The sequence below is a fragment of the Ruditapes philippinarum genome, unplaced genomic scaffold, assembly GCF_026571515.1.
Source record: "Ruditapes philippinarum isolate M1 unplaced genomic scaffold, ASM2657151v2 ctg612_1_1_1_1, whole genome shotgun sequence".
NCBI lineage: Eukaryota > Metazoa > Mollusca > Bivalvia > Venerida > Veneridae > Ruditapes > Ruditapes philippinarum.
In genome coordinates this window covers 338,010-351,547 of record NW_026856417.1, presented here as the reverse complement: position 1 = coordinate 351,547, position 13,538 = coordinate 338,010, and the positions used below count along the sequence as shown (strand labels likewise).

General features: G+C 31.6%; 1 protein-coding gene across 1 annotated transcript in view; it reads left to right on the top strand.

Moving 5' to 3' along the window:
* The first annotated feature begins 4,731 nt into the window (after positions 1–4,731).
* LOC132746458 (homeodomain-interacting protein kinase 2-like) overlaps positions 4,732–13,538 on the top strand; it is a 49,197-nt gene continuing 40,390 nt past the window's right edge. Inside the window, exon 1 of the mRNA XM_060735611.1 lies at positions 4,732–5,058. The gene's annotated coding sequence lies outside the window, so the exon portion shown is untranslated. The remainder of the gene's footprint in view (positions 5,059–13,538) is intronic.

The following is a 13,538-nucleotide window of genomic DNA, read 5'->3' as shown; positions in this document are numbered from 1 at the left end:
AAACAGTGAAATTATGTAGTTTTCATATCCATGTGGTTTTCACATTCATGTGGTCAGTTCTCAAAAGAGTTGTAACATAGAATATCGCACATAAATTTTGTATGTCAACGGAATAAAATGTTCTGAAACAAAAATTATGTTGCTAATGAAGTACTAAAAGTTTTTTTAACTGCCTAGCATTAATTTCATGGATATGCCATTTTGCTCTTAAGAACATATTTCTTTCATACAGGTATTTTGAAAGTATTAATTAAAATAATGTTGTAAACTATAGGCAACAGATATATATAGCTTTATTTGCTAAAATTTAATCTATAAAACACCCCCATATAAAGTGGTTGTGACCATTTCATTGTATACAGTAATGAACCATTCTGTTTTTGTTTTAAATATGCATTTACTGTACATTTGTAACCCATATTGTCATAATGAACTTTTTTTTTATTTTTAAATGATTATAAAATGTTTTATGTTATACTATTGGTATATGTGTATGTTTATATTTTAGACCAATACCAAAGTCTTAGATAGAATAAATAGAAACAAAAAATAAAAAATATGTGTTGTTTTTTGTTTCTATGTGGCCTACTGACGGCCATTCCGTTACCTATTTTTGGTGCAAATTTCATATCTTTGGCTAATACTCCCTGGAAATTATCACCACTTTGTGTTTCAAAATTAACCCTTTAATAAGGGTATGGTAGCATCTATACTCGACAGCAAAAGTTGCATTTAGTGCCTCAACGGGCGGATAGACCATCCTTAAACAATTAGAATACATACATACATTGAGCAACTAGTGGTATCGAGCCTGGTCAGGCTGCACAGGTTTACTGGCTGGCTTGGCTCTATACTGGTGACAAAGGCTGGTCAGTAATTTCCAGCAGGAAATTTGTATCAAAGCAGTTGTAATTTTGCATGAAGATTGCTGGTGTTTGAATCGGAAATGGTGCTGCAACTCTGCAATATCCTCACAGACATTTAATACTAGATACCGTCCGGGCCAGTCCCCGGTCTGAGCACTCCTTAGCATGCTGCCAGCTGCGTCAGAATTTACCCTCGTTACCAGCAATGGTCTGGAATGCAGTCAGTACATATCTTAAAATATTTCTAAAAACTGATAAATGATCGTGTCCAGATGGAAAGATGGTCAAGTCTAATTAGCGGGTAAGTGTCAACTCATTCAGCCTTGTAAAAAATATGCCCACTTCCACCCCTACTGATAACTGATAAGCCAACTTCCTGTATACTTCTTGATTGTATCTGCCCTGTAACCCTCAGGGATGATTCTAGGACATTTCTTGCCTTGGATACTTTATGTTTGATTGGCCAAGCCTTGTGGTTGAGGGGTTGCCTCTAATTTAAGGGTTGAGACATCAGAATTGCAGCCACCGTTTATCCCTGCGTGATCGTAAAGACGTACGCGACTAAACTGGTTCGAATCACTATCTAGAGTCTGTGCATCTAAGCTCCAGCAATTGAAGTGGTTTTGACCCCTGGTGTTGCCTCTAAGTTTGTAACACCCGGGGTTAGCCAAAATCACCTTTCCTGTATCGGCGCCATCTGACCTAGCTAGATAGTGTTGGTGCGCCGTAAAACCAAACAAAATCGATTGGCCATAAAATATGTGTATTCTGCCAGTTGCACAGTAATAAACCATCCAATCATAATGGAATTTAACACATTTTGCTCGCCGTTAAATTATCTAAATAACGAGATAATTTCAATCACCATGTTGACATGGTAGACAGATGTTTTGGAAAATTGAATAATTATTTGACTTAAATAGTTTCACAGTTAACAAATACATTAAATGAATTGTCATAAAGATATACAAATAATATGCATATAGATCTATTAATACGATTTTTTGAAATTATATAGAAAAAATGTTTATTTAGCATTGAGTTCATCTATTGCGACAAATAACAAAAAACAATCGTTTGAAAAGTACTAGTTTTACAGAGTTAGAACTGAATTCATTTTCGATTTTTCGGACAATTATATTTGAAGGGACTGTAACGTACGATAATTAACTAGCATAAATGTATTTAAACATCTAAAACAATTATTAAGTGGCTAAATGCCACGTACGCTGGTTACAATATTTTCCTAGCGAATTTGTAAATCCATACTTGATGCTCGAGCTGTACTTATATTACACTCCCATATGCGTTAACCATACGTTGATATTGCGCTCATTTTATAATACGTTACTCATACGTTAATTTTACGTTACTCATGCGTTAAGTATACGTTACTCACGCGCTTCTTACATAGTTACTCTCACATTTGTCATATGTTATTCAAATATTGTATATTCGTTATTCTTGTGTTACCCGTTCGTTCCTCAAGTATGTATGTTTTAAACAAACGCATACATAATGTACTCATGCAAGCGCTGAAATACGTGCGATACACAGACGTTTGTGTCTCACGCGCTGCCCGTTTGCCGTATACACGTGTACATACGTTATCAATATGTTACCCATACATTTATTGGACAGTTCAGATTCTTTTTTACTCGAAATATTATGCTTTTCTTCAAATAATAAATGTTTTATACGCAATGCATACGTTCTTCTCTTTTGAAATTATGCTGGCTTATTATTTAGTATAGTTTTTGCAATAAATTTTATAACGTTTGAATAACGTTTTAGAGCATGTTAGATTATTGTTGCCTTAACGTGAAATAATTTGTCATAAAAGAAGCAAATGTAAACAAAGTAGTTTTTGTATTTTGACTTCCATACAAAGTACTTAATCACTATGACTAATTATTGCCAAAAAGCAACTTTTTGTTCCGGTTAATTCTTTTTTTTCGGAACTATACAAAAAGCTTTTCAAAGCAGTTGCATTTCTGAGTAGCCCATCGCGTATTTTGTGTATGGGCAATATCTCCCCTTTGAAGCGAGATTCCGATCTCAGTGTTTGAATGGAAATCATAACGATAATGCCAAATAGTGGGGAAAATACTAATAGTCTATTTTAATAGCATCACAAACTTTCAAGTATTTTGTACAGGTGCTCGTCCGTGCAAAAAGTACTAGTCTATGAAATCGGGGCTTTATTTGCAATTAACGCCGTGACGAAATATAGAATAGAAATAGAAAAGAAACAAAGTTGTTAGCTGAAATTATAACGAATTTTAATAATACTGCAAACTTCCATTTTTTAGAGACAAAAGTGAGATACCTTTATAAATTGACAGCAGACGTAAATATAAAACTAATAATATAAATGTTTGTTAGGAAGACTTAAAATAATTTTATGTTGGTGTAATTTGTACAGTACTAACTTAAAGTGATTCACCTTATCTTAAAAATGCGTTTAATAGGTATTATTAGATATTTTGTGTAACATTATTTTACTACCAACAACAACGGACAATGCATTTGGGCCTATAAGTTAACAGTAGGCCTACAGCGGAAACAAAAGCTGTGATCAATATGTTCATTTTATTTCATCAAATATTTTCCTCAATTACTAGATTCTGATCGGAAAAAAATGATTTCAAATATTTTCCTGTAGTTTACTTTTCTTCGGTTAAATCACTAATAACTTTTACTGGTTAACAATTTTGTATGCAGATATTTGCAGATATTTGACCAGGGTGTTTCAAATAGAATTTGAAATAAAAGCAAAATAACTAGATCAAATCTTAATTGTTCTATTTGAAGTGTGTAAATTAATTATGATCCCAGACAATTAATTTGAAGCTCACGAGTATGCAGTGTAAATATGCAGTAGGCCCTACAGTTCTTGATCTACATGTGTCACTATTAAAGTGGTTTGCCCAAATCCTTAATAGATATAATTTAATTATTTAAAACCGCAGACAATGAAGTAATGTTATAGCTAGAAGTCCGCAGTTAAAGTGACAGTGTTGAAATAGGCCAATCTGATACTTAAAGGGACTCCATTGAGGTTTTTTTTTGACATGTCGAGACCAGAATTTATATTTTCGTAATAATTAATGCTCCATTTGATAAAAGTTCTAGACAAAGTTTTACCTTATATATTAATTATTCTAATTGTGAAAAACTCCCAAAATTGAAAAGCGATGCAACGCTTTTCACTTTTAAAAATTGGACAATTACGATTTCTGATCTATTTCTAAGTAGACTCTACATATTTATATATATATATTTGTATATCTTTTTGTTTTAAGTGTCCGAGTTGATCTATGAGCTATATTTTTAAGCTTTTGGACTTCCGTGAAATAGAAAAATCTAGTGACCACAAAATGCACAAAGCAAGGGAGGCAAATCTAGCAGACCTCTTATTCTGGCTAATTTCACTAAGAAGGGAGATTATATTTTATATAATATTGTAACGGCCATGAAGTAGATATTGTCAGTAATGTATAATTTGAATGTGTTTAAGTTAATTTTTGCTAAAGAAATCTTTAAATTCATTTCGAGTCAATTGTCTTATATGGCAAATTATTGTTTGCTGACTTTTCCCTCCCGATTTATTGGTTTCTATTTTAAGACAGGTATCCATGACGTCACATGACGTCTGTCATTGATCTAAAGGATAAATTGTTGTAAATCCGAAAAATATGAAACGTCTTTATAATTCTTGTAGAAATTTTGAATTATTTCATGCCATTTGCTTGGCGTATATGTATTTAAACCATTTTCTTATATTTTGATCTTATGTATTTGCATGTTTATTGAAAATAAATTATTCGTATTTGACCCATCAACCAGAATCCTCTTCGTTTATCAGTCTGAACTTTTCATGATCTTGAATGGGGAGAGTGATACATTAGCAGTGATAATAAAATAATGGCTCTGGAAGCCTTATTTCGTGATTGAAACAAGAAAATACAATAAGTTTCTAACAAATGATAAGAAAAGTGACGATTAAAGTGAAAACAGTGAAAAGATCTACCTGAAAACACCTTAAAACTGCCACAAAACATAACCATATTTTACCAAAACAATGCTTGGATTTTCACGAGTTTTGGTAAACAAAATCCGGTATCGCGTGATGATTGAGGTTTGAAAAGCTGTTGGAATAATAACGCCGACAGGTCAAAACGGTTATTAGGTATACATTTAATATACATTTTGATAATGCACAATGTGATTTAAACAAGAATATGTATACGTTAGCTTACTGTTAGCTGATTTAGCCATTTTAGGCCATGGGCCATCGTGTTTTGTGATCAAAGTTTGTGAATCACAGTGTATAATGTAAAACATAAGAACCCACATCAATTGAACGGTCAACTTATTTAAGTAACCAGAAAAATATATAAGATTCAACAATTAGATGATCTAAGATCTATTATTAAGCAGTAACTGTAACAAATTTCATTGTGACTGGTATTCATGATGTTGACATGAATAAGGACACAGTGATTTTTTTCACTTATTTGAGTTCTAAGATATTTTAAGCCTCTTGATTTTGCGAAAAAATATTGCTAACATTTCAAATATGGGAGAAAAAAGCTTGTGTAACTAAGTTCAGATAATTGGTAAAACTGCATGATTTTGAACAAAAATTCAATTGGAAGAGGCCTTTTTATAGGCCTCAGTTATACAAAGTGAAAATGCACTGGGACAGCTAATAGATTCTATAGTTGGATAAATTTGCAGGAGTTTAATTGTTTGAAATTCGCAGGGGCATTATGTAGTAGAAGGATATATATACCAGTGTTGCATCTAGGCCGTGCGGTTGCGCAATTTGCACATATTTTTGCAGATCAGGCATTTTAGTGAAGTAAATGCGCGCCGTGTCTCGCATCTGACTTTCTTTTCAACATAATTCAGTTAATCTTCATCGGAAGTTGAACACAAAGACTGCCATGTTTGTTTTCACTCACGGTATTAATGACGAAAATACATACTGAATCATGTGTAGCAGCCAACGGGTCATCACGTGTGTGTATTGAAAATGTCAATAACCAAATTGCTTTTATGAGACAAGATATTTTTTATGCAATTCAATTTTTTTCGTGCATTAACATATGCAGAAGCCTCAAGGTGTATTAAATCCCTGGTATTGCGGGTTCGAGCCTTAAATGCTTCAAGGCATACATTCATTTTGCAGTGATTTTCCTACTTATAATATAACAGACTCTGACAAAAGGCCTCTTCCCAATTGAAATTCTTTAAAATCCTGCAGTTTTCCCAAAAATCTGAACTTTAACCAGCTTTTTTATTTCCCAAATCAGCAATTTTAGCGATAATTTTCCCCAAAATCAAGAGGCTATGGCCTCTTTCCAATTAAGTGAGAAAAATCACTGTTTCCATATTTTATTAACTTTTATTTTTTTTTATCAAGTGTTTCAACTCACTTACATAAATATATAAGATTTACTTTGATAATAAAAAATCTCCCATTCTACTTGCTCAACATACATTTTGGGCATGTAATTCATTGTAAAGATAAAATTTGCTTTAGTTTGAGGACTTGGGCAAATCTTAGATAAAAATAAGGAAAAAAACTACAATAAGATATTGTGTTAATTCAGGACAAAAATGATAAAAATAAATAATATCTGAACGGGGTATAATGGTGATTCTTAAAATATCCATATTTATGCTGTGTGAAAATGCTGACCAGAGCTAGTTTTAAATTGGCATTGCCTTGGTTGCTTGCCAGATAATCTATAGATTTGACTGTTTGTATTCACTTTTGAGTAAAATAAAATTTCACAGTACATGCATGGTCACAAGTTTTTGCAGTTGGGAATAATCAAATCATATTGATCAGTGGCTTCTTTTATAACTCGGATCTATTATTATGTTACATTTTTTGTGTGTAAATTGCCAAAAAAATGGATATATAAAACAGTTTTGTTAAGTGGTATTTATGAATTTTTTATCCTGATGAACACAAAAAGACATGGTACTAAAATACAAGCAACCCATTGGGACTAACTCACAGTTTGTTTGAGATTGCTTTCTTTCATTTGTGGAAATATAATAGGGGAGCAAAAGGCCTTGTTAAATTGGTTAGGCACTAAAAAGTTTTCAGTTACACTTGGCAAATTTGCAATATCTAATTGCCTGCCACTTTTCTGTCAGAGGAAAGGCTATTTAATATGTAAACAAACCAATAATAAATGGACTTTCATAATTTACTGCTATTTTTGTTTCAAATAATCATTATCTCCTGGTTTGTGAATTATTTTTACTAACATTAAGAAAATCTATCAATACAAGCTGTGGTATTAAATTGTATCGTTTATTTTTTTGAATTCCTTCTTGTATGAATCATTGATTGTAAAGAAAGTAATAATTTTGCTTAAAGGGACTCCACTGAGGTTTTTTGACATGAAGGGACTGAACATATTTTTTCAAGACTTTTGTATTACTGTAACTATAATGATATGTGAACCAATAACTTGTGAGCAAAATTTCTGATCATTTGCTCAAACTGCTTCCCAGAAACTTCCCAGGGATAATCAATTTTCAATCTGATTAAAATCAGCTCTAAATAATGCTCTGCATTAAGATACGTAGATCTGAACTTTAGTAAGATTGATCAATTTAATAATGTTAATTACCAAAAAAATATCAGCCCCAAAACACATAAAAAACGATTATCATCTTTGTACCAAGTATATTTACATATTATCTATTTCATAGTTTTCCATTTTAAGTGCACAAAAGAATTCCAAATTTTATGATTTTAGGTTATTAGTCCATCTAATGATCTTTAGTCTGGGAAAAGCATTTGAGCCGTTCTAAGGGTTGACTAGTATAAACCTGACTATATGCGTATATGAGGTTTGGACTTGTCCACTATGTGTTAAGTATGGGAAGCATTTACCATTTGTATTAAAGAAAAGATGTCTAAAAATGTACTGACTGAAAAGTGAACAGTGCAGACCATTTTCAAACAGCACAGATCATTATATCAGCGGCACGACCAGTGCAGACCAAGGCATCTGATCATGCTGGCTGGAAGCTGATTTGGTCTGCACTGGTCGTATGAAGTTAAACCACGAGTCTCAAATTAAACTAAAAGGAAAGATGCCGATAATTTTTTGACGATATCATCTAATGAAAGGCAACAGCATTATCGATTGCAGTGAAATTTTGCTGTTCAAGTTCTTCTAAAACTGTTTAAACTTAAGGAAACAATAGATTTGTATTCAGCATGAATAAAGTAAACTATGTAATTTTGTTTAACTTTTTTATCGATAAACTCAAATGAAAACAATGCTAGTAACTATAAGTTAAGCCTTTTCCATTACTTTTGTTGTTTTTTGCTATTAGTAGTTACTGATCAGCTAAATCCTCCTTGCCGTTCAATTAAGCGATTAATGCAATATAGTATTAGAACCTGATATTTATAATTAAATTTGACAATTTACAAGACAGAAAAACAATAGGTATGGCTTGTAGATTAAATGTATATATGTTTTTGTGATAAATATCAAGATAACAGGTGCCTTGCTGTATGTTCAATTTAAAGCCATTTTAATGTAGGAAAACAAAAGTTTCTATTTTGTGTGCTGTAATTTTTTTTGCTGTTTAAATTTTGATATTCTAATGCATTAAATTTGCTTTCAATTTGTTTTAATTTCAAAAGAAATTTGTGTATATTTTTGTCTAAAGTCTAAAGGGGGAAATAATTTTTTTTAATGCATTGCGGAAAACTTATTATTACAAAGCTTATTTGTAATTGCACAAATAAGTCCTTTAGATATTGAGGTGATTTTATGACTGATATTGGATAAAGAATTATCGAGTGCTCTCTTTGAAAATTGTTTTTAATATATTTTTGTTTTGAATCTCTGTGTGTACTCAATGAATGGGCCAACTTTTGTTCTAATAAAATGTAAGATTGTAAGTTATAACTTTGTATTTGCTAATTGTTGCCATTGTTATACTTGTACGGTATCTTCCTTTTCTATAAGATGATTGTGATGATGGTAATCATGTCCCAATCGATTTGTCTGTCCGCTCAGGGATGTGCTACCACCCTTAAAACAGTATTAATAAATAGTACTGTACATACTGCTATAGATATACTGGTCATTTTAATAGCATTTGTAAAACCTTGACTTTTCATGATAATATTTATCAATAATTAACAATGAAGCCTTGTTTTACAAAATTAACAAGAGAAAATTGTATAGAAATGCTTTCAAGTCAAGTTATAAACTTGTATGTTTTCTTCAAAAAATAATTTTCAATAATCAATGAGGTCTGAAGTTTGCCCACATAGATAATGAAAGTTTTATACACATAAAAATCACACAAATAAAATCATAAGCGGCACCCGGGACTATATATAGATTTCAACTTTTTATATAGAAAAATGTCGAAGTTTGGGTATGGTATATTACATCAAAAGCAATTTTCCCTTGTGTATAACCAATCTACATGTACTTTCATGTACATGTTTGTGGATTATATATATATCATCAGTGTGTTCTAGAATGCCAGACTTTTATCATCAGTCAGTTATTGATGGTCAGTCTGTATTGGCAAGGTCTAATTTCCTCTTGAAGCTGCTCTCAATGAATTGGTAACAACTTGGCGAATCGATATATATGCCAATATTTCTTGTTGATCCTAATTACGTTCCATATACATTATCGGTCATCGTCAAAAATCTTCAAATATTGTATTACTCGCGATTATAAAGATTTCATTCTGGTCTGTGAGCAAACTGGCCTGTTATACAAAAACTGATGTAACATTATATGGCAAGATTATTCTGCGCGTTGTGCTATTATTTTTAATCATGACCAAGAGCAATCAATATGTTTTGGTCCATTGATGTAAACAGAGTCGTGGTAGACGAACAGCCTTTCAATGATACAGATGAGATGAAAGATAGTGATTTTTTCAAGGGATTGTTTTAATAGTTTATAGTGTGACAATTGGTGGATTAGTGGTCATTAATGATATTTAGAGTTACGTGAAAATGTGAGTGTTAAACTGTATAGGAAATCGGATATTTGAATCAGCGTGTTAACTTTGCGCCATACACTTAAAATAATTATTATGCAAGGATGAAGGTGAATTGAATACATCATTGTTATTTATATACAATGTAATGCTTCGTCATTTTTCACATCATTTAATTTTCAGTGCTACATATTTAACAATAATACTACATGGTATACTATATAGAGTGAACAGATTTTAGTAAATAGGTACATTGTATGTATTTATTTATTCATTTTATTCAAATGACGGTCAAAGGGTTAATGTATTCCAAACTTAATATGTCATGGACTAAAGGTTTGTTTACTGTCAATTAATCCACTTAGAGGCGATATTAAAACATTCCTATAAAATGTTCAACGGTTTGATTTTGTAACTCTTATTGATTGATTTTCGATTGTTGACTCAAATCTTGACCAGGTGATCATTTCCTACATTACAACAGGCAATAAAACTTATTGAATATTTCAATTTCAAGATTTTTATTTTCTTAATCTTGCCATAAGCCCTTTGGGTTTTTTCGTAAGTTTGTTTGATATACCCTCGCCAAGTTTTGTGATCAATAAGAAATTTCCAATTGCTTTGATTCGAGGGATTGTCCCATTTTTGTTACAGAGTGTTTTCATAAACGCATAGTCTTGTTGAGTGGATTTAACACCGATGTTTAATAAGAAATCACCTGTTGATGGAGAATTGTCATCAAAATTATCATAAATTTTGGCGGGAGTTTTTCCTTTGTTAAGCCTTTAGCAAACAACTTCTTTGTTCATCATGGTAAAAAGTGATGTTTACGCTATGTGAATCTAGGCCAGGTTTGGGTGTATTCAGCTTTCAACAGGTTGATAACAATCTATTTTTAAAATGAGCAAAGTGAAAGAAAAAAATCTTTCAGTAGTTAAGATTACTGCTTTAAGTGTAATATTATTATGTAGGTTTATTAATTTATTTACATGTGCAAAGAAGAAAATAATATTAATATATACTGTTATAAATATTATATAAATATTGATTATGAAATAGAAAATAACATATATAAAATATGTAAAGCTGAAAAATGAGTTAACAAGTTTTAACATTCTGACAAAGTTTTACTGTCAATAAAATCAACTTTATCTATATATCCTGATCTTGGTCAAAGTATTTTCAAGTCCCAATTTATAGTGATAATAATAGCCACTGTCGGCCAAATTTCTGTCAATATTGATGAATTGAAAGTTATCAAGATATTCAATCTTTATGAATAGATTTTTTAGAATGGGAAAAATTTTTAAGATTGATTTTGCCGTTGGCATATTTAGTTTTTATAAAAACAGTATTGAATTTAAATTAAATGTAAAAAATTCATTGTATAAAGAGAAATATGTATTATAATTTAGTTGTTGGGTGCTTTGTAACAACCTTGAATTTTGGATAATTTACTAAATTAAATATGCTTTAGATTGGTATGTTTAATAAAATAGGTCAAATGTTTTGATTGTCAAATTCTAGTTTACGCTGGTTCAAAGAAAAATATTTTGAGTTTTACTTGTGGTTTTGGAGAATTCAAATTTTAAGCCTTGTGCCAAATTGCTTTTACATGCAATCTCAAGTATTTTGTTATTTTAAAAATGCTTGAATATAATGTCAATATTTTCGAAAAGATTATTTTTATTGTCAATTGTTTATATAAATTTGTCTTCCAAATTTGGCTTCCCTAATAGGTGGGAATTATAAATATTGGCGTAGCTATAGTGTAAAATCCATATTGGACTTGCTGTGTTGTGAATAGACTTACTCCTGAATTAAGTACATTTTAGGCTTTCCCTGCTCACCTTTTACAGTTACAGCTTCAAAAATTAGCACAACAGTATGACAAATCTATTGTGATTAGTAGAGCACCATGGAGGTAAAATGGAAGAGGTTCGTTTGTAATAGGGTGTGGGATGGGGGTAAGCTTGGAAAAATCCACAATTGCCGAGTTTCAGATAACAACTATTAGGAACCCATTGCAATTCTTAGTAAATGAATGCTATTAATAAACATGACTGTATATTATACAGCTTAGTCCAGAATTTATTCCAGCTGTCTACACTAAAGTAGACCACAATTCCAAGGGTTTAGTTTCTACAGAAATTGTCTTCTCGGTTGTAAACCTAGCCAATATAATGTTTACTATGTATATATTGTTTCCCATAACTCACTATTCTTGTGTTATACATAATTCAGGTATGATACGCAGAGTGACAGGTGATTGGTTGTACCTGTTTATTAAGTTTAAAAATGAAGCAAAAAAACATCATTTGAGCCATGTCATGACAAAACCAACATAGTGCGTTTGCGACCAGCATGGATCCAGACCAGCCTGCGCATCTGCGCAGTCTGATCAGGATCCATTCTGTTCGCTTACAAACCCTTTAACAAGTAGAGAAACTGATAGCGAACAGCATGGATCATGATCAGACTGCGTAAGCACTATGTTGGTTTTGTCGTGACGCGGCTCATTTATGTGCAAAACTTGTAGGAAAACTAAAACGGAAACATGATAACTAATAAGGAAACATGGAGAAATATAATAATAATTATATAAATAATTTGGTTTAACGATTTTTAAGCGAATTATGTAACTTGACTTGTTGTGTAACAAAAACAAATCTACCACATACACTGCCTGGTAAAGGTTTTCTGACTGGTCTTGAATTATGTTGAGACAGTGCTTACATATTTATCCAGGAAATTGTTCCACATATTTATTTTATTTCTCCTGAAAACTAAAGTAAGATCATGGTTTTTGGAGAGGGTACTGTTAAAGAGACATATTTTCGCTTTGGCCTTTTAACCTTGCCTTTGGTAAATAGAAAAAGGTTTGAACATTTACATTGGGTGAGTAAATTCATTTTGTGAAAGTTAACTTTTATGTATATCTTGAATGTAAATAATGTTAAACAACCTCAAAGCTTTTAAAGTACAGTGCACTTATTTTAATGTGCATTTAACATCTTTTTTTGTGAGCAAATTTATTCAGTAATCCCCCAAGAAAGAAGAGAAAAATTGAAATTTTTAGCCTTCAGTGCTGTTGTTACATATAACTACATACATGCATATTCTGAAAGGAAAGATATGATTTTTAGCTTGACCTTTCAAAGAATAGAGACTATTAGACTCATCATGGTGTCACAGTCAATATCATGGTTTGGTCAAGTTTTTGCATGTAAGTTGGTATCTCCAAAACTAACTGAAGGAAACTTCACACACTTATTTGAGCTCAAGGCTCATTTAATACTCAAAAATGGATTTTGACAGAATTATGGCCCTTTTTCATCATATAAATTTTTAATTATCCACACTGTTGGTTTACTATCAAGCACTGAGAAAATAATCGAGCATGCTAACAGCTTTTGTAAAATGACAAATTGCCAAAGGCTTTTATTTTTTTCCAACTAGATACAATGATTTGGTATGTTCATTTCTGTTATAAAAACATTACTTAATACTTTTCCACTGTATCATACTATGCAAAACATCCACGCTTTCGGTAACATTATTGTCTGGCTGGAGCCACCAGTTTAAATCTGCTGAAATTGTGAATTTCTTAAAATGGACTTGTCGAGCTTTAATTTTTGGAACTGTCCATTACCA